Raw genomic sequence first — 12738 nt, 5'->3', positions numbered from 1 at the left:
CAGGCACCCAGCCAGGGCACCCACCATAGAGTCATTGGAGGCCGTAGGGGAAGAGCCAAGGCCCCTGCAGCCTCATTCAGATTGCCGCTTTTAGTAGGAACCCATTGCTCCCACCCTCAGGGAGCAGCTTCTAATGCTGCTATCTGTGGGCAGGAGCAATATTTAGATTGTTTCCCTGCCTGCATCACTGCAGGCAGGGAAATAGATCTAAAGTTTGCTCCTATTGGGCAGGAGTGTTTTTGAAGCTCCTGCCTGCTGGGATCAGACTTAGTGTTTGATTCGACTTGGCAGGAGATTTAAAGGTTTTCCTGCCAAGTGAGAGCAAACACAGGTTTCCTTGCCCTCACTGCTGTGGCAGGGAAATTGCTATATCCCAGAATTAGGTAACCTGGGACATGGCATCTGAGCCGGCCCTGAGGAATGGGGTCCAGTGGCAATTAAGGGAAAGTGGCCTCAAAGGAATGGGCCCGGGGGGGGATGCGCCATGCCTTTTCAGGCTTGGGGAGGTACCCTTGTGGCCCCCTTCTAAATTTCTTACGTTTTAGCCCTGGGGTGAGCTTCCTGGGGCCTCCTGAGACTTGGTAGGGAAGCATCATGGCCCCCTCCCCATTTGTGTACATCTAGTCCAGGGGGTGGGCTCCCTGGAGCTTAAGGAAGGGAGCTGTGTGTCCCCTTCCTTATAAGTAATGTTGGCCTTAGGGGTGGGATACCTGGGGCCGCTGGTAGCTCAGGGAGGGAGTCATGCATCCACCTCCCGTGAAAACAAACAGTTTTTGGGCCATGGCCTTGGAGGCTCAGAGAAGGGGGCCGAGTGTTTCCCATATGAAATCAGTCTAGGGTAATTATGGATTTCAATGCAACCCGGCTACCATTTTTTCTTTTCTCTTTTGATACTCCAAGAGTGTTACTGTATTGCAGAGTTTTTTGCTGTTTTTTTTATTTTTGGCCCCAAGGGGCCTAGGAGTTCAGGGCTCCCAACTCTGCCCCCATATATCTTTATTATTTCACATATTCAGGTCAGGGGACTTAGCCACCGGGTCCTGTAATGGTTACCAGCAAAAAAAAAAAAATTGTGTTGCTGGCAGCCAATCAGAGCTCTCACTCGAGTCTGATTCCTGCGGGAGCAAGATGGCCCAAGAAAAATAAAGCTCCTTAGGCCAATCAGAATACTCTATTTCAAATTGATGGTCCTACAAGAGTCTCTGAGACTTTGGCAGGAGTGAAATACTAATACCACTCCACCCATATGTGTCATGTGTCTAAACTACCAAAAGATAAAACGGATCCTACCTTCACCAATCAGACACCTTTTGCTCCTGGTAATTGGGTGGGTCAGAATTATCTTACCTACTGTAATTATATAACTGATACCCTTGATAAACTTGTCCCCCTGAAAAAGATAAGGAATAGAGGGAAACTGTCAGCCCCCTGGTTCAGTGAGGAGCTGAAATTACTACGTAATCAGTGTAGACAGGCAGAAAGGAAGTGGCGAAGGCTCTATCTAGAGTCAGATAAGAGACTGCTAAAGATAGCGCAGAATAAATATAAAGGGGCCATCATCAAATCAAAAGCTCTTTTTTATGCCACTTCTATACTTCAATCACCGAACAGCACAAAAACTTTCTTTAATATTATAAGGGACCTCTCCAACCCGGACTGCACGAGCAACAGGGTGGTTGCAACACAAAAGCTCTGTGACGAAATCTCTATCTTCTTTTAAGAAAAGATTGCCAAAACGTGGGGGGACTTGTTCAGGTTAACACCAGCAGTCAGGACACTCTCCTTTTGACTGTCGAGGAGGAACCATGGGCAGTATCATCTATTGAGAGTTTTCAACCTCTCACAAGTAATGTTGGCCTTAGGGGTGGGATACCTGGGGCCGCTGGTAGCTCAGGGAGGGAGTCATGCATCCACCTCCCGTGAAAACAAACAGTTTTTGGGCCATGGCCTTGGAGGCTCAGAGAAGGGGGCCGAGTGTTTCCCATATGAAATCAGTCTGGGGTAATTATGGATTTCAATGCAACCCGGCTACCATTTTTTCTTTTCTCTTTTGATACTCCAAGAGTGTTACTGTATTGCAGAGTTTTTTGCTGTTTTTTTTATTTTTGGCCCCAAGGGGCCTAGGAGTTCAGGGCTCCCAACTCTGCCCCCATATATCTTTATTATTTCACATATTCAGGTCAGGGGACTTAGTCACCGGGTCCTGTAATGGTTACCAGCAAAAAAAAAATAATTGTGTTGCTGGCAGCCAATCAGAGCTCTCACTCGAGTCTGACTCCTGCGGGAGCAAGATGGCCCAAGAAAAATAAAGCTCCTTAGGCCAATCAGAATACTCTATTTCAAATTGATGGTCCTACAAGAGTCTCTGAGACTTTGGCAGGAGTGAAATACTAATACCACTCCACCCATATGTGTCATGTGTCTAAACTACCAAAAGATAAAACGGATCCTACCTTCACCAATCAGACACCTTTTGCTCCTGGTAATTGGGTGGGTCAGAATTATCTTACCTACTGTAATTATATAACTGATACCCTTGATAAACTTGTCCCCCTGAAAAAGATAAGGAATAGAGGGAAACTGTCAGCCCCCTGGTTCAGTGAGGAGCTGAAATTACTACGTAATCAGTGTAGACAGGCAGAAAGGAAGTGGCGAAGGCTCTATCTAGAGTCAGATAAGAGACTGCTAAAGATAGCGCAGAATAAATATAAAGGGGCCATCATCAAATCAAAAGCTCTTTTTTATGCCACTTCTATACTTCAATCACCGAACAGCACAAAAACTTTCTTTAATATTATAAGGGACCTCTCCAACCCGGACTGCACGAGCAACAGGGTGGTTGCAACACAAAAGCTCTGTGACGAAATCTCTATCTTCTTTTAAGAAAAGATTGCCAAAACGTGGGGGGACTTGTTCAGGTTAACACCAGCAGTCAGGACACTCTCCTTTTGACTGTCGAGGAGGAACCATGGGCAGTATCATCTATTGAGAGTTTTCAACCTCTCACAAAAGAGCTTTTTAACAGCCTTGCTCTTAGTGTATCTTCTGGCTCCCCCTTAGACCCCCTTCCTCATAAGATCTGGAAGGAGAATGGGCCAGAGCTATTTCCCTGGATGCGACTGATCTGTTGCTAGTCACTGGAGGAAGGAGTAGTGCCGGAGATATGGAAGCAGGCAATGGTAACTCCCCTACTTAAGAAACCCTCACTGGACCCAACTATCCCAGCTCATTTTAAGCCTATATCCCTCCTGCCCTACACTATAAAAATCCTGGAAAAGGCTGTTAGTAGATCTTTGTCGAGCTATCTTGAAGATATCCACCTACTGGATAAGGATCAGTTTGGGTTCCGCCATGGCCATGGGACAGAGACTGCGTTGGCTACCATGCTGGACACACTGCGAATGCGTGCCGACAATGGTAATTCATCAATACTAGTGTTGTTGGATATGTCGGCCGCATTCGACACGGTAAGCCACGCAGTCCTGCTAGGCAGGCTTGAGAAACTGGGGGTAAAGGGCAAAGCTCTGACATGGCTACAATCATACCTGTCAGGTAGACAACAGGTAGTGACCATGACTCCGTATGCTTCTCCTAAATCCCTGGTTCACCATGGAGTGCCACAGGGCTCGGCGATCAGCCCTATCCTTTCTAACATATGTTTGCGGCCTTTGATCCCCTTTATAAAATCTTATGGGTTCGACCTGATCAATTACGCTGACGACACCCAATTGGTGTTTTCCCTTGAAGGGAAACATGCAGTGTCTATGGACACATTCCAGGAATGCATGTGTTGGGTTTCTGGTTGGCTTAATGCAAATTCCCTACAATTTAACGAGGGGAAAACGGAGATAGTCTACTGCTCGACTGCGAAATTAAAGCAGCAGCCACGGTGTCAGCTTAGGCTCTCCCGGGGGCTGATTTATGTGTCCCAGTTAAGAGAGTGCGTAACCTGGGAGTACTGTTTGATGAAGATCTTCAAATGGTATTGCAAACTAACAAAACTATCAGCGTCTGCTTTGGTCTTCTAAAAGCACTTAGACAGATTCTCCCTCTTCTCCCCGTCGAGACCAGGCCCCTGGTGGTAAGGAGTATAATCTTATGCAGACTGGATTACTGCAATTCTCAATATTTAGGTGCCCCCTCATATATCTTGCAGGGACTGCAGAGAGTCCAGACCTTTGCGGCCAAGCTGGCACTTAATAGACCACGCAGCTCCTCTACCACAATGGCTCTTAGAGACGTCCACTGGCTGCCCGTGAGGGACAGAGTCACATTTAAATCACTGTGTATTGTCTACAGAGCACTGCACAGTACGGGCTCCCTACCAATGCAGGAGAAATTTACATGGTAAATGGGGACTTTCCTTTCAGCTGACGTGCAGCGAGTGCAGCTCCCTTACCTTCATCTTCCTGTTGCTGACACCCACGCCTCGCGGCCCCCGCTCCGCGGGAGCCGCTCGCAGGCCAGGTTCTTTTGGCAGTTTTGTGTAGCTGGACCCCCCCGAGTGCATAGGAGCACCAATGCAGCTTTGTTGAGCCGGCATTTGCACCAGAAGGCGTGAGGCGGGACTGCGAGGACCAGCAGGCAGCGCGGCGCTGATCGGCCGCAGCTGGTCCTCTTCCCGCCCCTCCACCGGTCAAAACCACTGTGCCGAGTGAGTCGCCTGGGACTTTCCTTTCAGCTGACGTGCAGCGAGTGCAGCTCCCTTACCTTCATCTTCCTGTTGCTGACACCCACGCCTCGCGGCCCCCGCTCCGCGGGTGCCGCTCGCAGGCCAGGTTCTTTTGGCAGTTTTGTGTAGCTGGACCCCCCCGAGTGCATAGGAGCACCAACGCAGCTTTGTTGAGCCGGCATTTGCACCAGAAGGCGTGAGGCGGGACTGCGAGGACCAGCAGGCAGCGCGGCGCTGATCGGCCGCAGCTGGTCCTCTTCCCGCCCCTCCACCGGTCAAAACCACCGTGCCGAGTGAGTCGCCTGGGACTTTCCTTTCAGCTGACGTGCAGCGAGTGCAGCTCCCTTACCTTCATCTTCCTGTTGCTGACACCCACGCCTCGCGGCCCCCGCTCCGCGGGTGCCGCTCGCAGGCCAGGTTCTTTTGGCAGTTTTGTGTAGCTGGACCCCCCCGAGTGCATAGGAGCACCAACGCAGCTTTGTTGAGCCGGCATTTGCACCAGAAGGCGTGAGGCGGGACTGCGAGGACCAGCAGGCAGCGCGGCGCTGATCGGCCGCAGCTGGTCCTCTTCCCGCCCCTCCACCGGTCAAAACCACCGTGCCGAGTGAGTGGCCTGGGACTTTCCTTTCAGCTGACGTGCAGCGAGTGCAGCTCCCTTACCTTCATCTTCCTGTTGCTGACAACCACGCCTCGCGGCCCCCGCTCCGCGGGTGCCGCTCGCAGGCCAGGTTCTTTTGGCAGTTTTGTGTAGCTGGACCCCCCCGAGTGCATAGGAGCACCAACGCAGCTTTGTTGAGCCAGCATTTGCACCAGAAGGCGTGAGGCGGGACTGCGAGGACCAGCAGGCAGCGCGGCGCTGATCGGCCGCAGCTGGTCCTCTTCCCGCCCCTCTACCTGTCCCTCCCATATATTCTGCTGCAGCAACGCGCACGCGGGACGCGCGCGGGGCAACTACCGGGGCGAAGACCGGGCAAAGAGCGGGCCGTTTAAGGCCGTTCAAGGACGGCAGAGGACGGCCCTGGCCCAGAACTCCTGTTTCTTCGCCCTTGATAACCATAACGTCCAAGATGTCGACCATACGCAACAGAACTCGAAGCTGCGCGAAAAAAGCTACGGCGGTAGCACAGGTGACTGGACCTATTGATCTTTTTATTTCACGTGTACATGAGACTATTGACCAAAGTATTGTTTTATTGGAAAAAAGAGTCTCCATGGACCTTGCAAACGCTAGGCGCTCATCCTTGGGCCCCTTGGCAAAGGTTAAATCACCTGCTCTGCAGACTTTGAATAATTGCTCCTACCCATAACCATGCCTACTAATAGTGCTCCGACTGTACCAAATACTGTTGATCTATCGGTTGCCCCATCAGACTCAGACCCGTCTTTTGAAGACCTGGAGGTTACACCAGATCTAGAAACCTGTCAGTCACCTGACAAAGCGGTGCTGAGTCTGAGTGGGTCTAACGATGCGGAAACAGATCCTGTACCCATTGTCCCCCGGGGAAGGGCTCCTAACCTCCCCAAGGTTACATCGAAGGGTAAAAATAAAGTAAAAGCACCAGTTAGGAATCACAATTTGATCTCCCCCACTCCACAAATGACATCAGGTATTCCATGCTGGGTGCAAAACATGGTAACAGATTTAAAACTAGACCTTGAAGCCACTTTAGCAGCACAAATCAAGCCTTTAATTTCTAAAGTGGACAGGCTTACTTCTTTAATACACTCCAAATGGCCACACAAAAAGCAGGGACAAGGGCCTGATCAGCTACAAGGGATCACAGAATTAGCCCCTGAATGTATATCGAGCATCCAGCCCCCTAAAGACGTATCAAATAAGGTTCAAGTTATTGCAGCCCCCGGGAACCCAGTTATATCCCTTGTGTCGCAAACAGGGAACAACTCCGTCCAACCAACAACTATACTGATTCCAAAGGAGAAGGCTCCTGTTCAGGCGAATCAACACCCTGTTGTTGATAATATTACCACCTCCACTATTCAAGCTAAAGAAGTTGCAGGGAAACCCAATCCAACTTCTGCATCTCTTCCTACAAACAAACCAGAAGGGCCTAAGCCAAAGCAGGCACGTTTTAGGTCCATTAATTTACCACCAGAGGTTTCCCCTTTTGTTGTTGTGTTGACAGCAGTTCCCCCATTGAAGGAGGGAGTAAAAGAAACGTTTACCGAGCTTAGAAATAAATGTGCTCAATGGCTCCACCTACATAAACCTCTACCTAATAACATGAACGGTGAAATCCTTACCGTGCGTAGAGGGGACTGGGTGGGCAGAAGTAAGAAAACAATAGTAGGGGACGTAGTTACAGTTAATTTTAGGGATGTAGGGGCAGCAAGCTATATATGTAATGCACCCAATAGTGGTCCTGCGACCCAAATTAACCCACTTCCTTTGTCTTATTTTTTATCAAAGCCCGCACGACCTAACCCTCCCTGTTCCACTTTTCAAAGTAACAGAGGACCTGGGTACCTTCCACAGCAAGCTGCCAAACCTTGGCTGCAACCACCTTATCCGCCTCCTTTTTTCCCACATTATGTTAATTTACAGCAGCAGCTATCAAATGCTTCACCTTTTCCAATGCATCAAGTTAAAGCCCACTGGCAACACCCTTTTCATTTCCCGCCACCTTTACCTCAGTCTGCTTACCAATGGCAGCAATCCTTTCAGCCACCTCAATTAGATAAACATCCGTGGCAACAAACATGGCAGGACCTGCCCCACTCCCAAGATCCTATGTCCTCACAATTCGCCCATCCAAATAGATATGCCGTGCTAGATGAGGTAGACTGACTCAGCCCCCCAGAAGCACTGGATCTAAACATTTCTACACCCTATCTTGATATGGTGTGTTCTTCTTCTCCTGTCACGCCCCTAGCCGTACTTCCCGAATCTACTATATTGACACCCCTAACACCTCCCCAGCATATAGGTAATCGGGGTAGCTCTGATACATGTATAACTACTGCTAGCCCCAGCCTAAGCCCAGTTACCATCTTTCGGGAAGATGGTCCTGCCTTATTACCACCAGCAAATCAGTCGGAGTTGTCTGTTGTTGGTGATTTTGGTAAACCAGCAGGAATTTCTCTTATTTCCTGGAACATCGCTGGCCTTACCGGTAAATTAGGTACACCCTTCTGGACCAGCTTTATGGGTGAGGGATTTGACCTAATTCTATTGCAGGAAACTTGGTGTCCAGACCCTGTTAACATCGAAGGGTATGCATCTTTCTGTCTCAGAGCAACCAAATCCAGCTCGGGCAGGGCTAAGGGGGGCCTTTTATTGCTTGTGTCAACTAGGCTGCGTGACTGTACGGTCAAATATAGTACGACCGTGGGGACACACAGCCAAGTTATAAGGGTGGAGTGTAGGAAGAATATTGACTTAGTTATTGTTAATTTCTATAACAATATTTTTGATGCTACTAGGGGGGATATTTTACTGCCTCTAGAAAGGGAAATTACTAAGGCCCTTGATATCTCGAAAAGAAAGGCTGAGGTGGTTTGGGCCGGCGATTTTAACTTGCAGCCCTGCCATCTGTCTAATGGGAACAGCTGTGGCTTTGATGCAGCATTAAATAGTCATTGGGGAGACCTGGGGGCGAGGGAGGATTCTTCCCACTTCCAACACTGCAGTTACGGTTCCACGTTAAATAATATGCTAGTCACGCTAGACATGACCCTGTTAAACTGCAATATTAACAATCGGGCAATAATATGCCCTACATTTACAGGCAGAAATGCAGGTTCATTTATAGATCACATTTTGCTGTCTAGCAGTGGAGACTATACTGATTTGTATGTAAATGAAGAAAGTCTCAGTGACCATAATAGCCTACGTGTTACCCTCTTGGGGCATGGTACCTCATTAGTTCCAGGTGGTAAATGTACAACCGACATAGTACCTATTAGACCAAAGGGCCTAAGGGTCAAATGGACTGGTTTAAATTCTAAAGTAAAGCAGAAGGAGGTTCTTACTCAATGCAAGAATCAAATTAGTTACTGTTTGGATGATGACTGTGATTCTGGCTGCTTAATAGATTACTTTGTATCCATGAATAGTATTATCGATGGTATTTTCACTAAGACCCCGTCAGCCAATAGTGGTCCAAAGCAGGGGTGGTTCGATGAGACTTGTATAGTCGCCCTCCGCGACCTAAAGAATGCTTTAGGCACCAAACCACGTGTTAAGGCGGATATACAATACCTCAGGGCCAGTTACAAAACAGCTATCAATAAAAGGAAAAGGGTATTACAGATTGAAGCGTGGGATAAGCTGAGGGAGGCTGCTGAGACCAAAAATAGTAAACTGTATTGGGAAACAATTAATAGCCCGTTTCTCAATAAAGAAAATGTCCCAGAACTGACCTCATATGTGGCATGTAGCGACTGGGTTAATCATTTTTCCAAAATATTTAATCCAGAAGGGTCAACTTCTGAGTCACCATCACCAGATATAAACCCATGGTTGCCCCTTTCGATGGCTATAACACTAGAAGAATGCCATGAAGCAATCTCTTTAAGTAAAGGAGGCAAGGCCCCTGGCCCCGATGGGGTCCCGCTGGATTTATACAAAGATGAAACAGCTTTATGGGCTCCCATTTTGATGAGGATTTTTAATTGTGCGGCTGAAAGTGAATTTCCATCTACTTGGGGTCAATCGATTATCATTCCTTTACATAAGAAAGGTGACAAATCAGAGGCCTCTAATTATCGTCCAATTTCATTATTGGACGCCTCTGTAAAGGTGATGAGTAGGATTTTGCTGAAGAGGCTAGAAGACTGGGCAACTGATTTTAACATCTTAACTAGAGTCCAATATGGCTTTCGCAAAGGCCTGGGCACATTGGACCAATGCGTAAATTTGGACCTTTTAATCAGTAAATATACTGTGGCTAAAAGTGGCAACCTCTTTTTATGTTTTGCTGATTTGAGCAGCGCTTTTGATTTGGTTAACCATAACATTCTCTGGGAGGTTCTGCTTGATGCAGGGGCCCCAAGGGAAATAGTCTATTTCTTAGCTAGACTGTACGAAAAACTTTCATGTAAAGTCCGCTATGGCACCCTTGGTGAATGTACCCCGTTCTTTAGAGTGTCTCGGGGCATACGCCAGGGTTGTGTTTTAGCTCCGCTTTTATTTTCCCTTTTTATTAACGGTGTCGACCGTTCCTTGGCCGACATCCCAGCAGATGCCCCCCTGATTGGTGGTAAACCTGTTCCGCTGTTACTTTATGCGGATGACGCTGTTCTTTTATCTCGAACACAGATGGGCCTACAGCGCCTAATTGATAATTTTATGCAGTTTATTCAAGCTAGGCGGCTTCGTGTGAACAAAACCAAGACGTATGTAATGTCATGTGGTCAGGCAGCCAATCAGGTAAAGCATACTTTTTTCCTAGATAAGGAAAAGCTGACCTCTGTTAAGTCATTTTGTTATCTGGGAATAACATATAATAATAGTGGGTCCTGGAACGCGGAATTTGATGCTGTAAAAATAAAAATGCTACGGTCTACTAGTAGCATATTTCGTTTTGCTTCTAAACTTGGCTCACGAAGTATCTTAGATATGATGAACATATACAATGTATGTTGTGTCTCCTCTGCTCTGTATGGGGCAGGGGTGTGGGGACACTGCGAGGGTATTTCCCTGCAGAAGGAGGAAAACAAGTTCTTAAGGAGGTTGTTATGTGTTCCCCCTTCTGCCTCCATCCAGCTGATCCATGAAGAAGTTGGGATCGAGTACATTTCTGACTTAGCAGCAGTTCGGCCACTCTTATTGTGGCGTTCTATTTGGGCTAAGCCAGAGACTCGATTCACTCAGGATATTATCCTTGATTGTATAGGTTTGGATCACTCTTCACGTATATTATGGTTAAGATATATTCATCGCTGGTATCTCCTTCTTTTTAACATTGATGTGTTCCGTGAGCCTGAAAAGGTTGTTTCCATTTCAAAAAAAGAAATTAAGACAACGTTCCTAAATTTTCGTAAGGCTGAGCGAGATAAAACCGTTGGCAATCTTGTCACTGTGAAATTCTATAAAGATTTAAATCTAGCTCCTGGACTCCAATCCTATCTTGTATATGTGACTCGCTCCTCTCACCAGTATGTTCTAACACGGGTCAGATTGGGTATTGTTCACCACTTGGTTGCTTTTCCAACTACAAAAACCAGTTCAAACATACCCTGTCCGTGTGATAGCACCTCCCGGCAGAGTAGTTGCCACTTCTTGCTTTTTTGTAAATTTTTTCAGTTTCTCAGGTTAAAATACCTTAAGCCAATTTTTATCAAATATAACATTCGTACCACACAAACTGCATTGATATTTTTATCTTCATTAGAGAACGAGGAGATTTGTTTCTTCTTGGCTACTTTTATTTTAAAATGTACAGCTGCCAGGAAAAGTATTGTATTATAATAATGTTTACTTACCTGTCTGTACTTATGTTATACAGCTGCCAGGAACTGTTTATGATGATATTACCGTTATCACTCCTGTCTGTATATATATGCTTTCATTTTAAATTTTATATCAATTTCTGTAATTAAGGTATTATTATATATGTAGAGGTCCACAGTATTGAATGATTACTTAATAATTTTAATGTACAGTTCCCAGGAAAGGCCTAGTGAGTAACTCCTACTGATCCCCAGTCTGTCTATGTAAGAATGTTTCGTATTTTATAATAATATGTTAAAAAGGCATGATTACTTACTATTTGCTGCACTTTAGCCTTTTTTGCCTCTTTAGGAGAGATTATATGGTGATTTTAATTTTTCAATTATGTACTTTTGCTTGTATGATTTGTATGTACAAATCGAATAAAAGCTTTTGAACTGAACTGAACATGGTACAAGCCCACTAGGCCTCTTTGTTCCTCTAGTCTGAGTCTAGCAACAACTACCAGATTCAAGAGAGCCAGGATGGGAGGTAAGGTTTTTTGCACAGTAGCGTCCCAGCTGTGGAATGAGCTGGCCTAGAACATCAGGCAAGCCGACTCCCTGATAGGTTTTAGAAGGAGCCTAAAGACCTGGCTATTTACCAAAATCTGAGATTTCAGTACCCACTATTCAGCCCTGCCATTGGCGGGCTCCATCTGATTAGGTTCTCTCAAAAAGCGCCATGATACCCGTAGGGTGGAAGTTGCGCTATACAAGAACTATATACAATACAATACAATACAATACAATCCTATCACTGATGCCACCCCACCCATAGGGGCATGTTGCCTATCACTAATGCCAGCCCACCCATATGTGTCATGTGGCCTATCACTAATGCCATCCCACCTATATGTGTCATGTTGCCTATCACTGATGCCACCCCACCCATATGTGTCATGTTGCCTATCACTGATGCCACCCCACCCATAGGGGCATGTTGCCTATCACTATTGCCACCCCACCCATATGTATCATGTTGCCTTCCACTAATGCCACCCCACCCATATGTGTCATGTTGCCTATCACTCATGCCACCCCACCCATAGGGGCATGTTGCCCACCCATACTGCTACCCCACCCATATGTGTCATGTTGCCTATCACTGATGCCACCCCACCCATAGGGGCATGTTGCCTATCACTAATGCCACCCCACCAATATGTATCATGTTGCCTTCCATTAATGCCACCCCACCCATATGTGTCATGTTGCCTATCACTCATGCCACCCCACCCATAGGGGCATGTTGCCCACCCATACTGCTACCCCATCCATTGGGGCATGTTGCCTATCACTAATGCCACCCCACCCATATGTGTCATGTTGCCTATGACTAAGGCCACCCCACCCATAGGGGCATGTTGCCTATCACTAATGCCACCCCATCCATATGGGTCATGTTGCCAATCACTAATGCTACCCCACCCATAGGGGCATGTTGCCTATCACTAATGCCACCCCACCCATATGTGTCATGTTGCCTATCACTAATGCCACACCACTCATATGTGTCATGTTGCCTATCACTGATGCCACCCCACCCGTATGGGCATGTTGCCCACCTATACTGCCAACCCACTCATTGGGGCATGTTGCCTATCACTAATGCC

Source organism: Lissotriton vulgaris, chromosome 8, assembly GCF_964263255.1.
Source record: "Lissotriton vulgaris chromosome 8, aLisVul1.2, whole genome shotgun sequence".
Taxonomy (NCBI): Eukaryota; Metazoa; Chordata; class Amphibia; order Caudata; family Salamandridae; genus Lissotriton; species Lissotriton vulgaris.
This window is presented reverse-complemented; position numbering follows the sequence as displayed.